Source organism: Mytilus californianus, unplaced genomic scaffold, assembly GCF_021869535.1.
Source record: "Mytilus californianus isolate M0D057914Y unplaced genomic scaffold, xbMytCali1.0.p SCAF_2, whole genome shotgun sequence".
Classification (NCBI taxonomy): domain Eukaryota; kingdom Metazoa; phylum Mollusca; class Bivalvia; order Mytilida; family Mytilidae; genus Mytilus; species Mytilus californianus.
Window position 1 is genome coordinate 66,936,558 of NW_026262668.1, and position 9,746 is coordinate 66,946,303.

Consider the following 9,746-nt stretch of genomic DNA (forward strand, 5'->3'; position numbering starts at 1 on the left):
AGTTGATCATGCATTCGTTCTAAAATAAAATTTTGACCATATAAAAGTTAAAAGATGACATAATTGGACAACCGCAATTGTTAAATCGCTTTGACGTCCGAAAAAAAAATAATAATCAACACATCCATTGTAACTTTTAAAGCCAGTTAAATCCTTTTTTGCTGAAAGAACGTCCGATATCATAAAAATTCATTATCAAAACATAACAAAAACACAAGTAAGAACGTTTAAGTATTCAATATAAATCAAAACACAAAGGTTATTCCTGATTAGTTTTTCGAATTATTTTATTTAAAGTTTGTTTGACTGATTATGTTGCACGACCTTTCGCTAAGCTTGGCCGCAGTTCAGTATAAAATGTATAGTTTGATGATCTTTTCTGCTAACTACTATACTTGTGAAAAAACCCTTGGCAACAGAAACATATTCAGCTTTTTTTTTAATCGACCCAATTTACATAGTAATGGACGACTTCGTACATTTTATGATCGCAAATAAAATATGTATATAATATACTGTGCACTGTAGTTCGTATATATATACTGAGACCCTTTGGTGACCCCACAGTTTAAATGTCTATAATAAATACGTCGTGAGTTGTGGGCGTTACAGACGAACGTTCACCTAATCTGACCCAGTCAATGGGATATTTTAGAGCGCCAATCAATGGTCTAGGCTACACTGTTTTGCACATGATTCTAGCATTTGATCTTTGACCTTATTTTATGCAAAACTGTTACCACATTTCTTTTTGACCACATTGATATTTCGAAAGTACATGTTTTGACGAATCCAATAATATTTAATATAGCCATATAGTATGTTTGACGATTAAATTTTGAAACAAGTTGCTTTTTAAAAAAAAAGACAACACGTGAACCTTAGAACTTTTTTATTCTAATTATTAATTCAACTGAATAAGAAATTATATATCAGTGTTATCTTGGCCATGTGTGTGGAGGAATAATATTTTCTTTTTATTGTAAATCATTACAATTTTGGCATGTTGAGAGAAGTGTTAAATATAAAGCAAGGAGAGAAAAAAAAAGATTCCCAGACGTATACTTTCTTAAAGAATAACAATAATTCAAAATATGGAGGACACATGTACCTTCTTCCAAAAATTCATAAAATTAATCTAGAAATAAGTAATGAGGCATTGCGAACTGGTCAGCTAGCAGGACACATTAATGTTCGTTACCGACCAATCATCAATAAGTGTAACTCTCCCGCGAGAGATACTTACTAATCATAATAGTCTTGATCTAATTATAAATATAAAAAAAGGATGTGGTATGATTGCCAATGAGACAACTCACGACAAGAGACCAAATGACACAGAAATTAACAACTATAGGTCACCGTAAGGTCTACAACAATGAGCAAAGCCCATACCGCATAGTCAGCTATAAAAGGCCCCGAAATGACAAATGTAAAACAATTCAAACGAGAAAACTAACGGCCTAATTTATGTACAAAAAATGAACGAAAAACAAATATGTAACACATCAATAAACGACAACCACTGAATTACAGGCTCCTGACTTGGGACAGGCACATACATACAGAATGTGGCGGGGTTAAACATGTTAGCGGGAACCCAACCCTCCCCCTAACCCGGGACAGTGGTGTAACAGTACAACATAAGAAAAAACTATAAAAATCAGTTGAAAAAGGCTTAACTCATCAGATGGATACAAACAGAAATACTACACAGAGTGGACGTGGCCGGGTACTTGTATATCCCAACAACAAATAGACACTAAGTACAGATCTGAGAGTACTAGCAGTTACTGACAGCTAGTTCAAAGCCACTAACAACTAATTAAAAAAAGCATGCATCTAAGACTAAATTATCAATTAGTACACACCAACATCCAATTATTGAAGAGGCATAACTTTTACATTCAAGATACAAAAAAATTTATTAATAAAATAGAGTCACACGAGTGTATGCATTCTTATTGCCTATGATATACGTCAATGAACACAAATATGATCATTGATAATTTAGAAGAAACTGTTATCAATGAATTAGAATTTATTGACATACAGGAGAATATACTTTAAAGATTCACAACAAAATAGATTTAACTGCATTTGTTAGATTAATTCTTAGAAACAATGAATTTGAGTTTAATGGACTGGTTTACAAACATTATTTATTATATTACAAATTATAGGAGCGCCAATTGTCACCAACATGCACAGATCTGCATATGTCTGCCCTATTTATTAAAATCTTAGATAAGTTCCAATGGAGAGAAAACATCAAATTACACTGTCAATAGGGATGACGGTTTTATGGTCTTCACAGGCAAATTAGAGCAAGTTGAAGATTTCTTTAACCTTGCAAACGAAATTGACCATCTACTTCAGTTCTAATATGAGGTGTCGACATCTAGTATGGCCTATTTAGAGGGTGGTAAAGGGTTATTTTCGTGCAACGTTTTCGGCCTTTTTATTTCTCGTTTTCTCGTGTTTGGTTCGATGTGCGTGCTTCATGTTTTCCCTTAATTATTTTCCGCGTTTCGTGTCGGTACTCTTATTTTCTCGTGCTTGTCCCGCATTTGATTAAAAAGTAAACCGGGACTAATTCAAAGTCAGCCCAAATATTGTTTTAAATTATAAACTAATTAACTGGTCCCAAGATATTTATTAATAGCCTATTGTATTACTATGATAATCGGATGCAACTAACGGACGCTAAAAGGTGACCATATGCAGGGTCGCCATGTCCATTTATAATGACTGCATGATCTCCAAGAACGGCTGAGTAATAACGTTTGGTACTTTTTTCCTTAATATTTACGATTTTATTCCTTGGCTTCGTTTTTCCAGAGTGTTTTTTTTTTTTCGTGCAACGTTTTTGCAATTTGTTATTTCACGTGTTTCTGTGTTCAGACCCTCCTTTTTACCACCCTCTATTTAGATACCGAAGTGTACAAAAGTGAACGATTCCAAAATAATGGAATTCTTGATGTTAAGTCACATATATTAAAAACACAGAAACGTATCAATATTTACCAATCACTAGTGCACATCCAAAACACACATAAATTTAAGAGCATTACAGTGTGTGAATACTATAAGATATTTCTACATCTACCACTAAGTGACCACCGTCATTTGGTTGACTATCCTGTCACTGTTTGGTGTGTGCTTGCATACTTAACAAGTCCAAAATAGTTTTAACAGAAAGGAAATAATTTGTACTGTACATAACATTTATACATGGTGCAAATAAAAACATGGGACTTGAAATTTTTATGTGCATGCAGTAGTCAAGACTTTCTGCAGCGGTCACTGAAATTATAGTGACATCAATGAATTAAATAAACATTTAATTAACTTACAAGATAACTTAATTGATAGAGAATACTGTAAAAAGAAAACAGTAAAAGTTTTTAAAATGTATATTAACGAACAGTCTTTATTTTACTTGTTTTATTTTCATTTGGAACAGATTTTTTTTTATCTGATTTGTCAAAATGACAAGTGTGCATAATGATTTTATTGTTACAAATCAAATCCCACTATAACTCATTATGTAAAACCACAGCACTATTTTAAATTATCTCTCTGTGAATATCTAGACACAGATGTTTGATACCATAGGTCGTTATAATTAAATCTTGACCATTTAACTTTCACTTGTTCATCAAAGGGTACAACTGTCAACTTTGCTCAAGTCAGTAAACCCTTGCAATGCATACATGTAAAATGTAGCTTTACAATAAATATACATGCTTGAAAAGGATCTATAGATTGTTTATTATCATATATCAGATAAGTGAATTAGCGATCTTCGAAAATTCTTTATTGCCATGTTTTAAATATCTTAGATACACCATATGGAGGTGCTCTTAATTGTAGGAAGCTAATACAGATAAGATGAAAGGGTGTCCCGAATGAACAATAATTTAGCTTCCGAATATTCCTCCATAGACTATATTTCTAACTAATAAATATGCGTGAACCCTCAGGGGTTCACGCAAATATCGAGTCTTGTCACCGTACTATTAACTGATATCCTAGTCTAATCATGGAAGTAAAATGAAATATAATACTTCCTTTGTCTAATCCACTCGGAAGTATTGGTTAAATAATTCACAATCTGTGCAGACTATAGGAGATGTATAGATTGACATAATTAAGATATTGACACTAATATGATGTTGGCGACCATGTGTTACCCTTTTGATGTCTAATCTATTTAATTTGTACTTGGATTGTTATCTTATTTCCACGAAATCTATATCTCATTGCTTCAGTCTTTTTATAAATTTACTGTTTACAATACTCTGCATTGTTCGAAATACTAATGATTTTCTACCCAAGGCATAGATTAAAATAGTTTTGGAATTTTGAGTAAACAATGCTCTTCAACTTCGTACTTGCTTTGAAATTTCAACTAAGTCATCGTTGCATCAATCGAGCTTCATTGACGAGTCTTGTGAAGACGAAACTCGCGTCTGGCGTACAAAATTATAAGCCTGATATATTTGATGAGTTTTTTTTATACATACTTATTCTGCAAGTTAAGAAATTTTATGTAGTCACTCCATCCCGGTCTCTTTTGACATGTACAATCAACAGTTTCAACGTTATAGTAGTTTTTATGACTAGAATCAAAACAAAACGTGAGCATTCTTATCTCATATCAATTTTATTTATCAACCTTAACGACCCTTTCCTCCATACGGATAGGGACATGGCTCGTTTTCATTGTCTTTCATTACAGCTTTTTCCCAACATGGTCCATCTTTTACAGCCTTACAGTCTGGATGGAGGCCAACCAAAGTTATTCCTATTCTGGAAAGAAAAAACCGAAACAATGCATTACTTTTAATATATATATTCTACAACCGACCATCTCCTCATTTAGACATTTTTCCTAACATACTTATTTGTATAATGCCTTTATATATATTGTCAGAGAAACTCAGATTAAAAAGATGTACCTGTCAACAAAAAAGTCTCGTTTGTGTCAACTCAGGAATTTGAAACTACTTTTCGCTAATTATTTATTCGAATGTTCATAGAACATCAAATATTATGTCTCATCATTGACTATTTAGCAGATGAATTAAAAATGAACTTTTTGGGGTTATCAAATTTGGTGTTTAGAATATAGAAAAAACGTTTATGTAAGTATGCATTTTTAAACATATTTATTTAAAAAGTACGAGTGTTTCCGGAAATTGAATCAAAAGATATACGTACTGACAACAATTCATGGAGCCGCTGTTACAATCACAAGTGATACAATCTTCATATGATGTATAACGTGTACCATCTTCTACATGGTCTTCATTTGGTGCAGTACAGTCTATATGTGTATAAAATATTACATTATTTGCAAATGAAGCTTGTACAAACACTGCTTGCATTTATTTATTTTGATAAATAATTACCTAATAAGAATAACCAAAAGTTTCGACTAGGAGACTTGCTGCAAAAGTTTTATTAAGTTTGCCTAACAAATACAAATATACAAATACAAATATTTATTAGCACAAACTCATCAACAATAAATGGTTAAGGCTAATGGTATATTAATTACATAGCTGATCATACATAATAAGTATTGCAAATAATGACTATATTAATATGTAATATTATAAACACTGATTATGAATTAGACATAATGACAATTTTATAGAGTTTGTTCTGCTTTACGCAGGTTCAGACTGTCTGAAATGAAAGAGGAAGTCAATTTTAGGATTGTGTATGAATTATTATTTAATAAAAAGATTACATTATTTTCATTTTTTTGAAGTTTTGTAGGATCAACGATTATGTTTGAAACTTTTTGGTAAAATATGGCCTATTTAGTTGAGTATTTTTCACAATGTAAAAGAAAATGTTTTTCATTTTCAATTTGACCAGAATTACATACAGAGCAGTATCTTTCATTTCTGGGAATATTTAGATGTCTCCCTCTTTCAATCATCAGAATATGAGCGCTTATACGGATCTTACATATTCTGTCACTTCTGTTTTTCAATATATCAACATAGGGTGGTCTTCTGCCCATTATGTATACACTCTTGAAAAAGTCTAACTTTTTTTATTCAAATATATTTGCATTTTGAACTTGCAAACATTGGTCATTAATTCTTTGTTTAATGGAATTTAAATTACCTTTAACATAATTAAAGTTATTGATGATATAAGACATTCCAAGTCCATTCAAAAGACTCTTGACCTTTATGACCCAAGGGTTTGAATCTACAGATTTAGTGAATATATCATATGCCAAAGAATTTTCCGAAGAAACTATATGGTTCAGGTAGTTGAATATTGAATATAATATTTTATTTTTCAAGGGAATTCTATTAAGTTCACTCGACATCCATCATTAGATGCCTTACAGTGAACCCCTAATATATCTTTGATAAATTTAACATGAAGTTTTTCGAAGGGATCAGAGTCTTTAAAATGTGAATCCACCCCCCAAATTTCACTACAATATGTAAGAATGGGAGTAACTAAACAATCAAACAATTTTTCAAGAAGTCTACATGGGTTGTTGAGACCTATAGTTTTCTTTATTTTATAGTATACCTTCCTGGCTTTTTCCATTAGAGTATTCACAGCAAGGCAAAAATTGCCATTATACTTTAAAACAATACCCAAGTAACAATAATTTGTAACCGTTTCAAGATATGCATTATCATAGGTAAAATGTTTTAACAATGTCTTGCCATTAGAATTAAATATCATAATTTTTGATTTATCAGTATTAACTTGTAGTTTCCATGATGAACAATATTCATGTAAAATATCAAGAGATTTTTGTAGACCCTCTTTGCTTTCAGATAGTAAAACAATATCGTCTGCATATAAAGAATGTTCAAAGAGGTATCCCCAATGGCAACTGGATCCGTATGTTTGTTATCAAGATTACCTACTAGTTCATTTATAAAAAAGTTAAAAAGAAGGGGACTCAATACGTCACCTTGTTTAACACCCCTTTCTGATAGGAATGGAGGACTCAGCCCATTAGAGAATTTTATTCTACATACTGTATCAGTATACATTGAATAAATAACATTAAACATTTTTTGGGGGATATTATGTTTTATGAGTTTAGAAAATAAACCTAGTCGCCATACGGTATCAAATGCCTTTTTTAAGTCTATGAAGGCAGCAAAAACTTTTTTCTTTTTTTTGTCTATATTGATCAGTTATGGTCTTAAGAGTGAATATGTGGTCAGCTGTACGACTTTTCTCTTTAAAACCAATTTGATTTTTACTTATTAAATTTTTGATATCCATAAATTTTACTAAACGTTTATATAAAACCTTATTGAAAAGTTTACCCAGGTTGGAACTAATAGATATACCTCTATAGTTCCCTGGATCAAATTTGTCCCCTTTCTTATGCAAGAGAACAAGTAAGCTTTCATTCCATATTCTCGGAAATTGACCAGATTCGAATATGCTATTAAAGAGTTTATGAAGTGGTTTTATTAAAGTAGGGATTGCATTTTTCAACATTTCATTTGAAATCATGTCAGCTGATGTGCTTTTGCCATTTTTAATTAAACGAATAGCTGTTACTATCTCTTCAATTGTTATCTCTGAACTCAAGTGAGTCAAGTCATCTGTAACATGTGATAAATTAAACTTTTCTTTTAGAGAGTCAAAATCTTTAATAATTTTAGAATGAGAACTATTGTGGTTTATGTCACAGCTATAAAATATACCATTTTTAGTTAGTTTCAATTATTGATTGGAGTAGATTTCGACATATAGCTGAAAATAACTTTAAAATTGCATTCTAATTATATTCTAACAGAGAAGTTAAAGTTTGTAAGAATTAGTAGTCAGTTTTTATGTGGACTTGTTTGTCTTGTCGTCGTCTTCCGGTTTTTTGGTGGTTTTTTGTTGTTGTCATAATTTAGAAGTTTACTATTCGACTTATGAATTATAAATTTCCCATTGGTACCCTGAGCCTCCCCTCTTTAAAAAATACTATAAATAAGTTTGACATCAAATTTGTATCTTGTACTCCCCCTCAAATTATTCATCGATTTTCAAGCCAAAATTGAATTTCATAATTTAATATACATATGAAAAATTATCAAAAGGTTTTTCGGAATCGTAAATATTGAATGGTGCGTTTTACTGTGATTTTAACATTTAGACTGGTTTTAACGACAAACTTATTAATTGATTAAAATAACACTTGATACATTCGTGTGGAAAGCGCTTTTCTGAATTAAGCTTCATCAGCAACGCTCAAATCCCAAAACAGGAAAACCAAATATAATTAATCCCAAAACACGTCAGGAGCTATATGTCAAATGAAAAAAAAAGAAAACAGCGAAATCAGTGTAAGGTCAACATTGCAAAAAGGAGTTGGAACCTTCGTTTCTAAACCCATCAACGAAGAATTTCATAAAGGTATATAGACCAAAATAAACTTATCAGTAAAGGACACAATACAAAGAAAAAACACATATTGGATATATCTTCCACAGTCGCTTGGGGAATGGACCCCCTTTTTCTATTTTTGTTTTGTTTTGTTTTAATTTATTTAAGTATATATTCTGTAATAGTTGAACTTATTTTCACTTATGTAATGTGTTCTTGATCTTTACTATACGATATTACAATATTAGAAATTTATAAAGTTTGACTCTCTATTATTATTTTCCACTGTACGTGAGGGTCCATTCCCCAAGCGCCTGTGGTATCTTCATAAAAGTTTAACTTCAACTTGCGGGTGCCACATGTAGAGCAGTGTCTGCTTAAAATGGTTCAATGCCCTAGTACATGATGTTAAAACCACGAAAAAGGAGTAACCTATGATATTTCATAAAGTTGGTATGAATATTCATATATGTTATGAAAAAGACATTGTTAGATATTTAACTGCACCAGACAGCAATAACTGTTTCAGTGATTCTCGAGGTCAAACTATTTGAAAAACCAAAACTTAATACAGACTTAAAACGAAAAGGTGTTTGAAGTTCACAGTCCAAGAACCTACTGTCATCTACCATGACCAACATGGACCAAAACGTATAGTCAAACCCAACCTTGAAAAGTACCAGGTATATTTTTCTATAAAGCTATCAGAAAACATAATACAGCGATGCAAAAAACAAACTACGGAAAAATTCACCCAAAATAAAAATCTATAATAGTTGTTCAAATAATGGATACGTATCTTACCTTTAAAACCTGGACCGGTAGATGACCGAAAACAATAACTGTCTGCTATGGAAACAAGACTCAGCATTAAAAATACCGCGTTCAAAATAACGTTGGAAAACATCTTTAATGCTATCAATGCAAGCTAGGTTTTGTTGTCAAATCCTTTTATAGCAGATATGAACATGAGTGCTCAATTATTTTAAATGTTTTATAACAAAGTTATTATACTATTATCATCAAATGTCAAACACCTTTTTACATTTTTGCCTGGAGAAAAGGCCGAGCAAAGCATTTGAGATTCATCTAAATGACTGCCTATTAATATACAGTTATTTTATGCATAACGTTCGGTGTAAGTTTCAGTTACTAAACTACATAATTTCTTAAAACATTGGGCTTATCAACCGAAATGGTGTAATCTTTCCTTCACTGAAGACAACCACTAATAATTTTTGGATTTTTGTCTTTAGCAGTTCTCAGAAACCGCTATTCAAATGTTCTAATGCATGTAATTGTTATTCTGACCTTTATAAGTGTGCATCCATTGTTTTATTCGTGTATGAAAGTCTTTTGAG

At 31.5% G+C, this 9,746-nt stretch overlaps 1 long non-coding RNA gene across 1 annotated transcript; it reads right to left on the reverse strand.

The window, feature by feature from the left end:
• Positions 1 to 4,650: 4,650 nt before the first annotated feature.
• On the reverse strand, positions 4,651 to 9,347 carry LOC127728166 (uncharacterized). Its single transcript, XR_007994000.1, has 3 exons — positions 9,190 to 9,347; positions 5,227 to 5,332; positions 4,651 to 4,815 (listed from the first exon to the last, which is right to left on the reverse strand). It is a non-coding gene; the product is annotated as an uncharacterized LOC127728166 (long non-coding RNA).
• Positions 9,348 to 9,746: the final 399 nt, after the last annotated feature.